Source organism: Carassius auratus, unplaced genomic scaffold (genome assembly GCF_003368295.1).
Source record: "Carassius auratus strain Wakin unplaced genomic scaffold, ASM336829v1 scaf_tig00215870, whole genome shotgun sequence".
Lineage (NCBI taxonomy): Eukaryota > Metazoa > Chordata > Actinopteri > Cypriniformes > Cyprinidae > Carassius > Carassius auratus.
Window position 1 is genome coordinate 111,975 of NW_020528285.1, and position 14,023 is coordinate 125,997.

The 14,023-nt window shown below is 35.9% G+C and overlaps 1 long non-coding RNA gene across 6 annotated transcripts; it reads left to right on the forward strand.

The window, feature by feature from the left end:
- Positions 1-2,200: 2,200 nt before the first annotated feature.
- On the forward strand, positions 2,201-13,044 carry LOC113096098 (uncharacterized). Of its 6 annotated transcripts, none has more exons than XR_003288454.1 (5): positions 2,201-2,334; positions 5,302-5,411; positions 5,759-5,986; positions 8,566-8,625; positions 10,050-13,044. It is a non-coding gene; the product is annotated as an uncharacterized LOC113096098 (long non-coding RNA). The 6 variants fall into 6 exon arrangements; XR_003288458.1 differs by lacking the exons at positions 8,566-8,625; positions 10,050-13,044 and adding exons at positions 3,169-3,354; positions 3,463-3,526 and having other exon boundaries at positions 5,759-6,111; XR_003288455.1 differs by lacking the exons at positions 8,566-8,625; positions 10,050-13,044 and adding an exon at positions 6,791-8,545.
- Positions 13,045-14,023: the final 979 nt, after the last annotated feature.

The window sequence follows — 14,023 nt, forward strand, 5'->3', positions numbered from 1 at the left end:
TAGTTTTGTCTCTCATTTCTTTAACAAGCTGGAAAACACTTCAAGAGGAATCAGACTCCAACACATGCAAACCAGCTGCAACAGGTCAACACAAATGATCAACAACAGGATTTGAGCATGTTGGATCCTTTACCGAACAGAATAAAGATTTTCTGTTTAAAAAATTAAGCCATTCCACTGAGTTGGAAATTTGATAAATATTTGCGCAATTAAATGCAATTTGGGCAAGTAAGTGTAACTGATATATGTGTAATTATTGTAATCTGAGAATGTTCCGATAATTATGCAATTCATTTGATGCCAGTTTTGGAACAGGAAGAGAATATTCTGAACACTGCTCTTGCATCTCTAATGAAAATGAATGCTGCTTTATTCTCATGACTCACCACCAATATTTGCCTCCATGAGGCATTTTATTAAATAAATCAGTAGACATGACTTTAAGAAGCAATGCCCTCTAGTGTCTAGGAAAGGAGCTTTCCTTAAATTAATTTCAAATGAACAAAACTTAAAATTCTATACTATTTGCTAATGTATTCCCAAACGGTGAACTCCAAACAGTTTAATTTCGAAAATATGTTGTCCTTTTTTCGCAATCAATTATATTGATTACAGATTAAAGCTTTGAGACTTAAAAAAAATGCAAAATCAACATAAACCTAATGACTTTGTAAGCCATATGGTTTGTTGCAATTTGTTTTTTTTTTAATGTAACTTTATCATTCCATTGAGCTGTTAAAGTCGGCATGAACTGAAAATTCACTATTATCTGTTTTCTAAATGCATGTTATGGATCTTAATGTTAGTGTTTCAATCTTAAAGTGTTTTGATCTTCTAATGTTTAATTAAAAAAAAGCCATAATGGGACCTTTCAGCTTAAACTTTGTCCCATCAAGCTCGCACTCATTGCCATTTTATTTTATTTTTTTTCAGTTCCCAAGTCTCCAAATCCAATTAATAAATAATGCCTAGAACCAAGTCCCATCATAAAGTTTTTATTTTCTGATAAATCATTACCACTCAGAAATACACCATAGCATGGAAGAAAAGTTATATTGCTAGTGGTACTTGTAACCTGGTCATTGATATAGTGAATCCAAGTCAAAAATTTGAGAAGTCAAGTAAATGAATTTGCCTGCATTGCACACACACACAAATCTTCCTCACAGGAAGTGGCCATAGGACCCTTGGCCTGCAGTAGATCAGCTCTGCTTGTCTCTTTGAGATGCCGTTTTTTGGTGGTGTTCGTGGACACTCACCTCGCCTTCACACTGGCACCCAACCGTGTTTTTCTAACCTTTGGTGTGTTTATGACTCACCCCTGAGCTGAGATGTGTGTGGTTCATTTGTTTCACTCGCCTTGTTTTCACTGGCCTCCAGCCCCGCTGTTATTCATAGGCACCCTAATCACCAGCGGAGAATATGCTTTATAATCACAGACCACATGTTCTCAGAGAGTGGGGGGAGGTGGGTCTCTCAGGGAGAATTAAATAAATAAATATATAAATAACTTTTAAAAAATGTCTCCGTATTTGGTATCCACACATCTGTTTTCATTGAATGTTATGGAACAGTGTTCAATGATCAAATCAATTACATACATTCTTACACATGCACCGGCCAAGATATTTTCGGCTACAGTCGAGTTAACGCACATCAGACATCAGTTCTGCTCTGATTCTGATGAACACCCGATACGTCTGCTGCACCTGAACGGATGGCGAGATCCATTCCTCCACGCCTGCAGTGTTTGTAATTAGTTAAAGCTGTGTGACGCACAGCCAGAGGAAAAGTCTGATTCTTTGACTCATAGGGGAATGACAGAGCATTTTAAAGGCACTAATCATATTGTGGCAGAACATCTACTGAGAAAATCTCAAAATGAGGTGAAAGATAAACCAATGACATGATTCTTTTGCTTTAACAGCTGCTAAAACATCATCAAATCAGGCCCACTGAGTGCTTCTACTAAAATTCACAAAAGTGTCCAATAATCCGATCGGTTGTTGTGGAAGCAGTTATGTTTTAGAAATGATGAAATCTATTATTAAAAAGTTTATTTTAATCTCGGGTGGATTTTTCTCTACAAAATAGTGAAATATGTGGCCCCTTGCTTTTATTATTTATTATTTTTAATCATTCCAAACCGACAGGTGGCGCTAGAGTGAGGCGCCCCTCTTAACTATCTGTGAAGAAAACATACGCGAGTTACACACGTGTAGAATACAAACATGGGCAAAAGAAGGCGAGGAAATCAAGAGATTACAAGTTTAACTAAGAAACAGAATAAAAATCTAAAAGAATCTGGAGAACAGCACCCTAACAGCACTATTAGTAAGTATAGCGATGTGTGTATTTTTAGAACAGAAACAGTAACGTTACATGTTAGCATACATTGGGAGCTTGAAGTAGCAAGTACTAACACTCTTTGGTTTCGAGTTGTTGATAGACCGGAGAAGACTATTGCGTTATTCTTTATTTAGCCACGACTTGTATTTTAGAAGAACTGATCGGGCAGCTCCAGTAAGCTCCTTCTGATTACAGTCAAAAAGCCAAGTGAATGAGAGGCATTTAATGCATGTACTGCACTATTATAATTACATACATGACAAACAGAGTGGAAAATTTGTTTGGGTAGATCTAATAACAATAGTTAACCCTGGTTTAATCTTAATAATTTGCTGCTCATGTTAAAGTTTTGTTTAAAATGTTTTGTTGTGAGGAAGACTGTGATGAAGATCATGTGTGTATGTGTGTGTGTGTGTGTGTGTGTGTGTATATATATATATATATATATATATATATATATATATATATATATATATATATATATATATATATTTGTATGTGTATATTTGACACACACACACACACACACAGTCATGGCCAAACACATCGGCACCCTTGGTAAATATGATCAAAAAAGGCTGTGAAAATTCATCTGCATTTGTTAATCCTTTTGATCTTTTATTTTAAAAAATTCACAAAAATGTATCCTTTCATTGATTAAGAATTTAAAATGGGGCGGAATATCATTATGAAATAATTGTGTTTCTCTAATACACATTGGCCACAATTAATGCCACCCTTTCATTCAATACTTTTTGAAACCTCCATTTGCCAGTTTAACAGGTCTACATTTTCTCCTATAATGCCTGATGAGGTTAGAGAACACCTGACAAGAGATCAGATACAATGCCTTCACCCAGAATCACTCCAGACCCTTTGGATTCCCAGCTTCTCTTCTTCAGTTCACCTCACTCATTTTCTGTTGGGTGCAGGTCAGGGAACTGGAATGGCTTTAGCAGAAGCTTGGTTTTGTGCTCAGTGACCCATTTCTGTGTTGTTTTTCAGGTTTGTGTTTGGATTATTGTATGGTTGGAAGATCTAAACATGGCCCACTATAAGATTTCTAACAGAGTCAGTCACTTACTGATTTTTTTATCTGTTGGTATTTGATAGAATCCATGATGCCATGTATCTAAACAAGATGTCCAAGAAACCCTCCCAAACAACATGTGTTGATGTAGGTTCTGTTTTAATTTTTTTTTCAAGGTTTTCTGAACCAGACACTCAACTATTTTCTGCAATTCTTCAGCTGTTATTCTTGGGGTCTTTAGCCACTCAAATTCTCCTTCTCAGAGTACATTAGGAAGATATAGACACACGTCCTCTTCCAGGCAGTTTCGTAACATTTTATGTTGATTGGAAATACGTAATGATTGCCCTGATGGTGGAAATTGGAATTTTCACAGCTCTAGCTCTTTTCTTAAAGCCACTTAACTAATTTGTGAGGCTCAATTATCTTTTGCTGCACATCAGAAATAAATTCTTTGGTTTTTCTCATTTTGATGGATGATTAAGGAAATTTGGGCTTTGTTTTCCCTCCTCTCAGGAAGCCATGGCTGGATAATTTCATGTTTATAATCACGCTGGAGTGCTCAAAAATGTGAATATGAATGGGAATATACTTCAGAGATACTTGACTCATAAGAATTTCTAGGGGTGTCTTCTCAAATGAGTATTTGAGAAAAAACTTTATTTCATTATGATATTTCCCCCCATTTTAAATTCTTATTATCCAATGAAAGGATACATTTTTGTGAATTTTTTTTAAATAAAAGATAAAAAGGATTATCAACGCAGGTGTGTGTGTATGTGTGTGTATGTGTGTGTGTGTGTGTGTGTATATATATATATATGAGAGAGATAGCGAGAGAGAGAGAGATGATCATGTATCATGTTTTCCACAGGAATAAAAATTATTTAATGTTCTGTTTTACAAACCCGATTCCAAAAAAGTTGGGACACTGTACAATTTGTGAGTAAAAAAGGAATGGGAGATTTACAAATCTCATAAACTTATATTTTATTCACAATATAATATAGATAACATATCAAATGAGACATTTTGAAATGCCATGCCAAATATTGGCTCATTTTGAATTTCATGAGAGCTACACATTCCAGAAAACAAAAGTTGGGACAGGTAGCAATAAGAGGCCGTAAAAGTTAAATGTACATATAAGGAACAGCTTGAGGACCAATTTGCAACTTATTAGGTCAATTGGCAACATGATTGTAAAAAGAGCTTTTCAGAGTGGCAGTGTCTCTCAGAAGTCAAGATGGCCAGAGGATCACCAATTCACGCAATACTGTGGCGAAAAATAGTGTAGCAATACTAAAAAAAAGTTTCTCAGAGAAAAACTGTGAAGAGTTTGAAGTTATCATCATCTACAAAGCATAATATCATCCAAAGATTCAGAGAATCTAGAACAATCTCTGTGTGTAAGGGTCGAGGCCAGAAAACCATACTGGATGCCTGTGATCTTCGGGCCCTTAGATGGAAATCACAACATGGGCTCAGGAATACTTCCAGAAAACATTGTCAGTGAACACAATTCACCGTGCCATTCGCCGTTGCCGGCTAAAACTCAGTAGGTCAAAAAAGAAGCCATATCTAAACATGATCCATGAAACATTTTCTCTGGGCCAAGGCTCATTTAAAATGGACTGTGGCAAAGTGGAAAACTGTTCTGTGGTCAGACGAATCAAAATGTGAAGTCCTTTTTGGAAAACTAGGATGCCATGTCATTCAGACTAAAGAGGATGAGGACAACCCAAGTTGTTATCAGATCTCAGTTCAGAAGCCTGCATCTCATTGCATTCTGTTTTTAGTCATAATTTGTAAAGTGTCCCAACTTTTTTGGAATCGGGTTTGTACACTGAAATAAATTACAGGGACACAAAACTTTCCAAGGTAGTTTAAATATACATTTACCATTGTTCTTCTTTTCTCAGATATGCATTAAAACTATTCCGAAGGTGGGCTCAATCTGTCAGGTACTTGTGCAGCTGCCACATGTATTCCAGATGTTCCAATCTGACAGCTTAATGGACCAGGATGCCAGGTACAGATGCCTGCTGCTTCTCATTCTGAGCACTAGAGGGCAGCAGTGTTAAATATGCACAAAGGGAGAGAAAATATTTTTATAACTATGAAATAATTTAAGTAACTGGTACATTTTAGAGTAATTTTTTTACTGAAACTCATATTGTAACGTGCACAAGCAATTGTGAGTAACTTGCTACCATTGTTTGTGGACTGAAAGCTGTGTATACAAGTTCATACTGAATTTCCATGACTACTGCATTAACAAAATATGATATTTTGAAAGAATCATATTCAGATGACTGCACACTGTCAGCCTATAATGTTTGAGTTGTCTGCAAATATTTAAACTACATTATCCTTTAGGTTCCTATTCTTTGTGGATAAGATCCTGCCCCATTACAGACACTCTTGTCATGTTGCACACTTTCATCTATTTGCCATCATGTTTGGATTTTGTTCACCTGTGAAACTACCTGAAGGAGGAGGACATCAGTTTCTCTAGTGTGTGCAAAGATCAGCGGTGTCTCGATCTTCCAGAAAGGAGAAAAAACAGGTTATGCTCTTCTCTGAGAGATTCCACTTCTACAAGAGGTGTGTGTTTTGTACATTTATTATCATTTGCATACTTTACCATTCAAAAGTTTGGATTCACTTTTGTTAAGCAAGGGTGCATTAAAGGTATAGTTCACCCAAAAATGAAATATTTTCATGTTTACTCACCCTCATTTCATTCCAAACCTGTATGAGCTTCTTTTTTTTTTTGTTAAACATAAAAATATATTTTGAAGAATGCTGGTAATCAAAGAGTTGGTGGTCCACATTGACTTCCATAGTATTTCTTTCACTATAATGGAAGTCAAATGGGGCTGACAACTGTTTGGTTCTTCAGAATTCTTCCAAATATCTTTTGTGTTCAACATGAAAGAAACTTATGCAGGGTTGGAACAACATGATCAACTGATCAGAAGTAATGTTGTAAACAGTAAACATTTGTAATGTTGCAAAAAAAAAGGAACAATGACTGTTAAAAAATTCAGCTTTGCCATCACATGAATACATTTGATTTTATCACATATTAAAACTGAAAACAGTTATTATAAATTGTAAAACTATCTGATCAAATAAGTGCCACCTTTATGAGCAGAAAAGACTTTTCAAAAGCATAAAAATAAAATCTATAGTTTTCAGCAGTACTATAGAAGACATTAAAACATGATGCAGGCCAATGACACCTACGTATATTTAAAACACGGAAGAAAAAAATACTATTAATTTCCTTGAAGATAATTTTTTTTAATTGACCAAACAAATATTATTGAACACAAATTATATTTAATATTTGTTCATTTTATTTTCAGTTACAATTTTTACATTATTAATTCTCTTTTTGCTTAGATATGCTATCAAGGGGATCCATAACCTTATCCTCTATGTGTTGCCCATGTACCCTTACTTCTACAGTGAAGTTTGTAATGTGCTTCGGGCTGGTGTTAGAGAGGGTGGTACTCCCGATATGACATGCACCATCTGGCTGCCATCACCGGGCCCGACCGCGCCGCTCAGATGCTGCAGTCCAAAAAAAACAGTGCACCTTTTCATCACAGGGGAGGAGAAAAACGCATGAAAATCGATTGACATTTTCAACCTCTCAGACAAAGAAAATTTCAATCATTTGCCTGAATGTAATGTTATTCTCATGTCTGTGTTGTTGTTTTTTTATTTTATTTTTTATAAATAAATAATGTCGTCTTTCACTGTATTCACAGCCCAAATATTTGGCTCCAAGGGTTTTTTTTTTTTTTTTTTTTTACCTTTTAAAAGGGTTAGAGAAATTCTGACCAGATCACCTGTGCTGTCAGAGAAGTGTTACATTGTCACTGTGTGTTTTGTACATGTGTAAATTGTAGTTTACTGAATGTTGTTGTAAATTGCGTCGAGCAGCTAATGTTATGTGCTCATACAACGGTTCTTAGGATTGAATCTCCTTTAAAGTTAATGCTAAAATATGGCAAAAGTCATTAAAATTTAAAACAGTTTATGCCAAATGTCACAAAAATACACAGTTACAGATAAGCTCATTTTCAAAGGGAAATAGATTATTTTGATTTAGTACTTTCACAATCACTGCCTTTAATTGTGGCTTGTTAAATGACATGAGTAAGAGTTCACCTCTAATGATCAATGCTGGAAACAACTGTGATTCATCTAATTACCTCCCAATGTGACGGTTCTGTATGAAAAGGAATGTTTTACAATTTGGTTTTAAAGTCACATTGTATTTTAATCTCCACAGTGATCAGATGTGCTTGTTTTTTTTTTCTTTGTTTTTTTTCTTTGCTCGGTTTCTCTTTAAGTTGAAAAATGGAGCAGCTGTTTCTCACACACACACTCGCACTCTTTCACAGATGTGCATTCTGTCTCTGTGTAGCTGGAACACGTATACACTCACATTTCATAAATAATTTAAGAAATGAGTGCCAGTTGTTTGGTTAAGGCCAGCATCTGTCTATATCAAACAAAACCATCGATCCATCCAACAAATCTCCCTGTTTTTTTTCCCCCTGAACACACAGTCCTGCTGTGCTGCCCTTTGAATCCTCTCTTAAACTCCATTGAGATTCATCTGTTGACATCTTAATGGTCACACAGTGATGCCACAAAACAATATTTCTGCTGAGCTAGCATATTAGTATCATCTGTATCATTGTAGTTATAAATTTATCTAAATAAAACTCATATGTATTGGATGGATTTGAGGAAGTGCTCTGTTCAGCTGTTTCAATGAGCAGTATGTTATGAAATATTAAACGGCAGAGCTTGTGTTTGTGGTCCTTTAGCTGAGGCAGTGTATTGCTGCAATGTGAACAGTAAATGAGACGGTAATGTTTGCACGTGGGACGTGTGCGTCCCTACCTTTGCATCTGTGCCTCATGTTTTTTTTTTTTTTTTTTTTTCGTTTGTTTGTTTTTTGGGCTTGTTCAAGAATGTTTCAGCTTTTTAAAATATAAAGAAATATTATATAAAAAAAAGAAATATTTATTGCAGGAGATCTTCATGTAATCAAATAAGAAAAGCAGTCTTTATCATTTTATTCCTCTAGTCATGGTGCAGTTTGTCACTTTTTTAATCTAAATGTTAACTGAATATTTTGCATTTGTAATTTCAATCAGGTTTGTTTGTGTGGGAAGGAATAGATGACCTGTGAAAACTGACAGACCTGACCAGTGAAGGTGACCTTTCTCTCAATTACACACACGTTTGTTCTCCATTTGTGTGAAACACTCCATCGCTCTTTCTCTTGTGTGTCCAGCCTCTCATGGTTATTGCAGTGTGGGTAGTCTGTTGCCTTGGAAACCCCTCTGTGCTCCCATCATGACTCTAGTGTGTGTGTGTGTGTGTGTGTTGGGAGAGAGCGAGAGCTCTGAACTGTGTTTTGGAGCTTTACCCATCAGGTGGTAGCAGGTATCAGGAGCACCTTTTCTTTTCACCTGTACTTGCACTGGGGCCTTTAATCACATATTGCATTCTGCATTATACAACAATTTTCATTGGCCAAACAGCATTTGAATAATACTGATGTAACAATGCAACATCATCAGATTTTTTTTCTACACATTTTGTGTCACTAATCTTTTCTGTGCTTGTATGTTCCAAGCCAGTGTTTTTATTAACTAGAACTAAAACAATTAAAATATTTTTGTTAATTGAAATTAAGCTGAAATATATAAATGTCAGTTGTTTAAACTAAAGTAGGCTACCTCATTCATATGCCTGTTGGTGGCCAATAACTGTCTTGAAGTGAATCGCTAATTGTTCACTCATCCGAGTCCTTAAAAACCGCAGGCTGAATGTGGAATAGCATACTATTACTATATGTAATCCATACCGTTACTACTGTTAATATTACTGTATCCATACAATTCCAAATCCAGTCTGAATTATTCTGGAACAAAAAAAAGTGATTGTCTTCATGAGTCACAAAATCGATTCTTAAAAAAAAAAAAATCTGGAACGCTGTTTTTCTGGAATATGCTAATTGAATAATTCTGCCTTAATTTTTGTTGGTGGAGTAAAAATACACAAAGCAACCAGAGTTTCTAAAATATAAGTAGCTCAATATTAATTTCTTGTTAATAAAACTGTTATAAAATAATTTTGGTCTGAATATTTGACAGTCATGGCATGATCATTTTCTGTTATTAGCAGCTAATGGAAAGTTCCAACTAATCTAATCAGCATAATGGTATTTATGATCAGGTGGTGTTTACAGCTTCTGGGTAAATTGATAGTAACTTAAGGTTTTCTCCGTTAGAAAGCTTTCCGAAGTGAAGCTGTCTGGCTGGGGAGAAACTGACAATTCTTTCTTCTGATAGGTTATCGTTTTCCCAGAAGAACTCAAGCAGCTTGTCTCGCAGATAGAAACAGGCATGGTTAGGGGGCACATCCCTTGCTGGATTACAGCAGGTTCTGTGCCCAAAAAAAGCAAAGATCAGATTGTTCCTACACTCAAAACTTACATCGAAGCTTGTGGATATCCATGCAAGTTCATTATAAGATGATTTAAGATGCTTCACCTCATCTCTGTAAAAGAGAAGACCAAAGAGTTATTTTTTTTTTTAGGGTTAGGGTTAGGGTTAGGGTTTTTTTTTTTTAGAACAGATCAACCTTCCTCTCCATCTCTTCGTGAAACTGAAAGGGTTAATGGGTGTCTGAGTGTTTCTATGACAACACAGATGAGACTGATGAGCGCAACCGTTTGGAAGAGGCTCTCAGTTCAGAATCCAAAAATAACCACACACAAAACAAGCCTAAAGAGATGGCAAGGGAGGAAGAGGAGGTCAATTATTGATAGAGAAAATTCTGCCCAGACATCCAATCCACCCCAGTCAGTTAACCTCTGCACACCGACTGCAATTCAGATGCAAGTTTTATACTAAAATAGACCATGATGCTTATCTGCATACAGCTCGGCATTTACTTAATGCACAAAGACAGATGCATTAAATGTTCGTATGACGTTGCTAAAAATAACATTATTTTGTGTAATTGGGTGTAATGCAATGTGTTTATGCAGTTTAAGGTTCAAAAAACATTATTTTTCACATACTGTAGATTAATTTTTCTTCTCTGTGCCCCGCCTTTCTGAAATGCGCCGATTTTTACAAAGCTCATAGTTCTGAAAAGCGAGGTCTATGCTGATTGGCCAGATATCCAATGAGTTGTGATTGGGTGAATACCTCAAGCGTGTGACGCAAATGTTACACCCCTTACCATATTGTGATGCCATATCCCGACGCGATGACACAAAAATAATAAAACCCATTACAAACAAGGCATTTGTTGCAGCCATTTGGGACATAATTACTGATTATAATGAATTATACTGTCTTTTTATGCTTTGTGTTTCACGCCGCGTAAACTTAAAACCATGTCTGCATTTGCGATCAGAGAAATGACAAACAACAAGCACTAATCTGCACTGCTCAAAACTATCATTTGAATCATCGGAGGCAAATTCTTTAAATGTGAAAACATACTTATAGGCTGTGAGTCAGAAGCGCCAGACTGTCCTTGCAAAGTTGGAATTGCCCCACTTAATGGAAACAACATTTGTGCACAGCCTTCCCTTGTTCAGGAAACAGTCTTCTGTAAAATGTGCTGAACACATCTGAATATTTGGGTTGAACTGTTCTGGAAATCCATCTTAAGCACTGGTTTCTAGCTCTTTTGGAATGCCAAACAAAGTAGTTTCACTTTTACAACAACACACAGCATTTCCACAACATGGTGGCTGCAAAAATACTACAGCGAGAAACAAAGTTATGTCGCCTTACTTTGCATTAACATTTGTGCGATGTTATGCAAATCACCCCGCATAGTGACATAGACATGTCGGGGCTTTTAAATAAGGTGTTTTGGGGAATTGGACGGGTCAACTTTTATAAAGAATATCTCTTTGGGTTTGAGACTTATCTTTTCTCAAACAGCTTGTGACTCTCCAAAGTGAAAGGAAAACTTGAAATTGCATATTGATCCCTTTAAAAGTTTTCTCCTTGGACAAATACGGCCTGATTTGCTAAATTTGCCCCTATAAAATGTGTTACAAATAAATGCATATTCTTTATTTTTGTGGAGAAAGTGGGTGAATCATAGTTTCGTTATATGTTTGCAAAATACAATAAATAATCAGGCCTTCTTTAGATGAGATTATAATACTTAAATATAAAAATAGCTACTAAAAGTGATCATAGTGCCAGATGAAATATAGCTAATTTAAATTTGGATCATTTTGTAAAAATGTTTTACATAACTATCTATTTTAGGGTTAAGAGTGATTCATATGTACTGGGTTATTTCTTTAATGTGTGTGTTTGAGCATTTGTTCAAAATAATGGCAAGAATTTAGTCTAAAGTTCTTGGTTCCATTGATTTTGTGTGTTGGGACCATTGTCTTGTTTTGTAGTTGGCTTGGGGAACATGTCCTCGCATTTGCTCAGTCAGTTATTAACAATCAAATAGAGAATAAATGAGCACTCAAAACCTATTATTTCAATTTACACCCAGAGAGGAAGAGGGGTCAGAATTATTTAGTCTTTTTTAGTTGTCAGTGACATTTCTGTGATGTTATGGCTTTGGGAATTGGGGTAGATGACCTCAGACACATCATTAAACCTCAGTCCCCAGTTCCAGTTAACACTGAAAATGTTTTTGTTTCTATTTTAGGCAGGTATTGAATGTGAAATGAAAAGAAAAGACTAATGAGGTCCATTGAGCGGATACAAAGAGGATGGGAAATGATAGAATAGAGAGAGAGACTGATGGGAGATTATTTCTAGCATTATGGCACAATGCTTGTGTTTTTAACCAGAACAATGGGTGCATGGCAACAGCGGGTAACCATGGTGACTTTTAAGGTAGCCAGATGGGATTCTGATAACATTGCCAATACTGTCAGGTTCACATCTGATGAAGTCCTTGTAAGTATTTCAGACACACTACATTTTTCCTTTGACACTCTGAAAAGACAAAGCTGATTCCCCAAATGTGTTTCTCTCGCTTCTCCTTTTCATCATTTCTCCTGTAAGTGCTCTGAATGGCTTCCGGTACTTATAGAAATCTAATGACATCCCAGTTGACAGGAAATGCACAAGCACTTCTCTCAGAAATGAATAAAAAGTGAAGACCATGAGATCCCAGTTTACAACAAATGCAATTACCAGTGTAGAGCACTGTCTCATAAATTGGACACTGTTATAATTTTATAATCATATTTAAAAGGAAAAATATGAATTTAGCTTGATAATATCTCTGAATTACATACATTGACATACAGAGGCTGTTTAGAGAGCGTTGGAAGCTGTGTATTTAATTGTTTTTGAATCCAGATGCTTTCTAAAGGTCGCTGTCATTAGGCAGAATGCCTGCTGTTTGGTTATGAATTTTTTAAAAGCCCAGCAAAGCTGGTAGAATTTAGGATCAAAACGATCACCGCTAATGTTTGTTGCAATTTGAATATCGAAATTGTATATAATTGTATTTGGTCTGTCCAATTTTTGTCACAAGGACCCAGAAAAACCTAATATATTTATTGTATTGTCTGTGGAATGTTGTCTGCTACTGTATGTAAAGTTGATATGGCAATAAATATAAAAGAATAAACTGGAGGAGTAAGTGTTGTATCTATGGATTAACTTGAAGCAATGGTTTGAAGGTAAAAATGTCTTGATGGATTTTATGCTATTGCAAACAGCTTTTCACTTCACAAGACATTAATTGGTGGACTGGAGTCACCTGAATTACTTGTTTATTGTATGTTGTGATTTTTTTTTTTTTTTATCAGCTGTTTGGACTCTCATTCAGATGGCACCCATTCAATGCGGATGATCCATTAGTGAGCAAGTTATGTAATGCTACATTTTTCCATATCTATTCTAAATAAGAAAAAAAACTCATCTACATCTTGGATGGCCTGAGGGTGAGAACATTTTCAGCAATTTTTCATTTTTGTGTGAGATATTACTTAATATTAATTAAAAGAGATATTAATTAAATTCAACAAACCAGCTACCCACTAATTAAAAGAACTGTAAAGAAATTTGTAAACTGAGCTGTATCAAACTGAGTTTTCAAGGGTTTATGTTTTCTTTTGAATCTCTAGCTGTGCCTTGTATAATATTTCATCATGTACTAATTTAGGCTATACAACGTAATCATTGACATGCTTTGACGCACAAAATTCGATTGTTTCAAATTATTCACTTAATTGACTTGTTAATTTGCGGGAAATCACGTAATTTTGGGTTTTCGACTTCTGTCTTGTAATTCATCCCACGCTAAGGCATTATTATTTGAAAACAGTTAATCAGGATCCTGCTAAGAGCGCAGCAGGAATCCAGCGTAGATTTTTCTATCATTCCAGAATGTACCATCTGATGCGCATCCCCCTCTCCTCCCCCGCGCACAGGAGCGGTCGAGCCCACCCCGTTTTAAGCGCGCGCCATGGTTCAGTCCAGACCAGAACATCATGGCGATAGATGGTAAGTAGGCCAATACCGCTCTCCTGCTCTCTCAAACTCACTTCTCTTTCCAAAGCCCTTAGCTTAGCTGTACGTGAAGTGGTTAAATGTG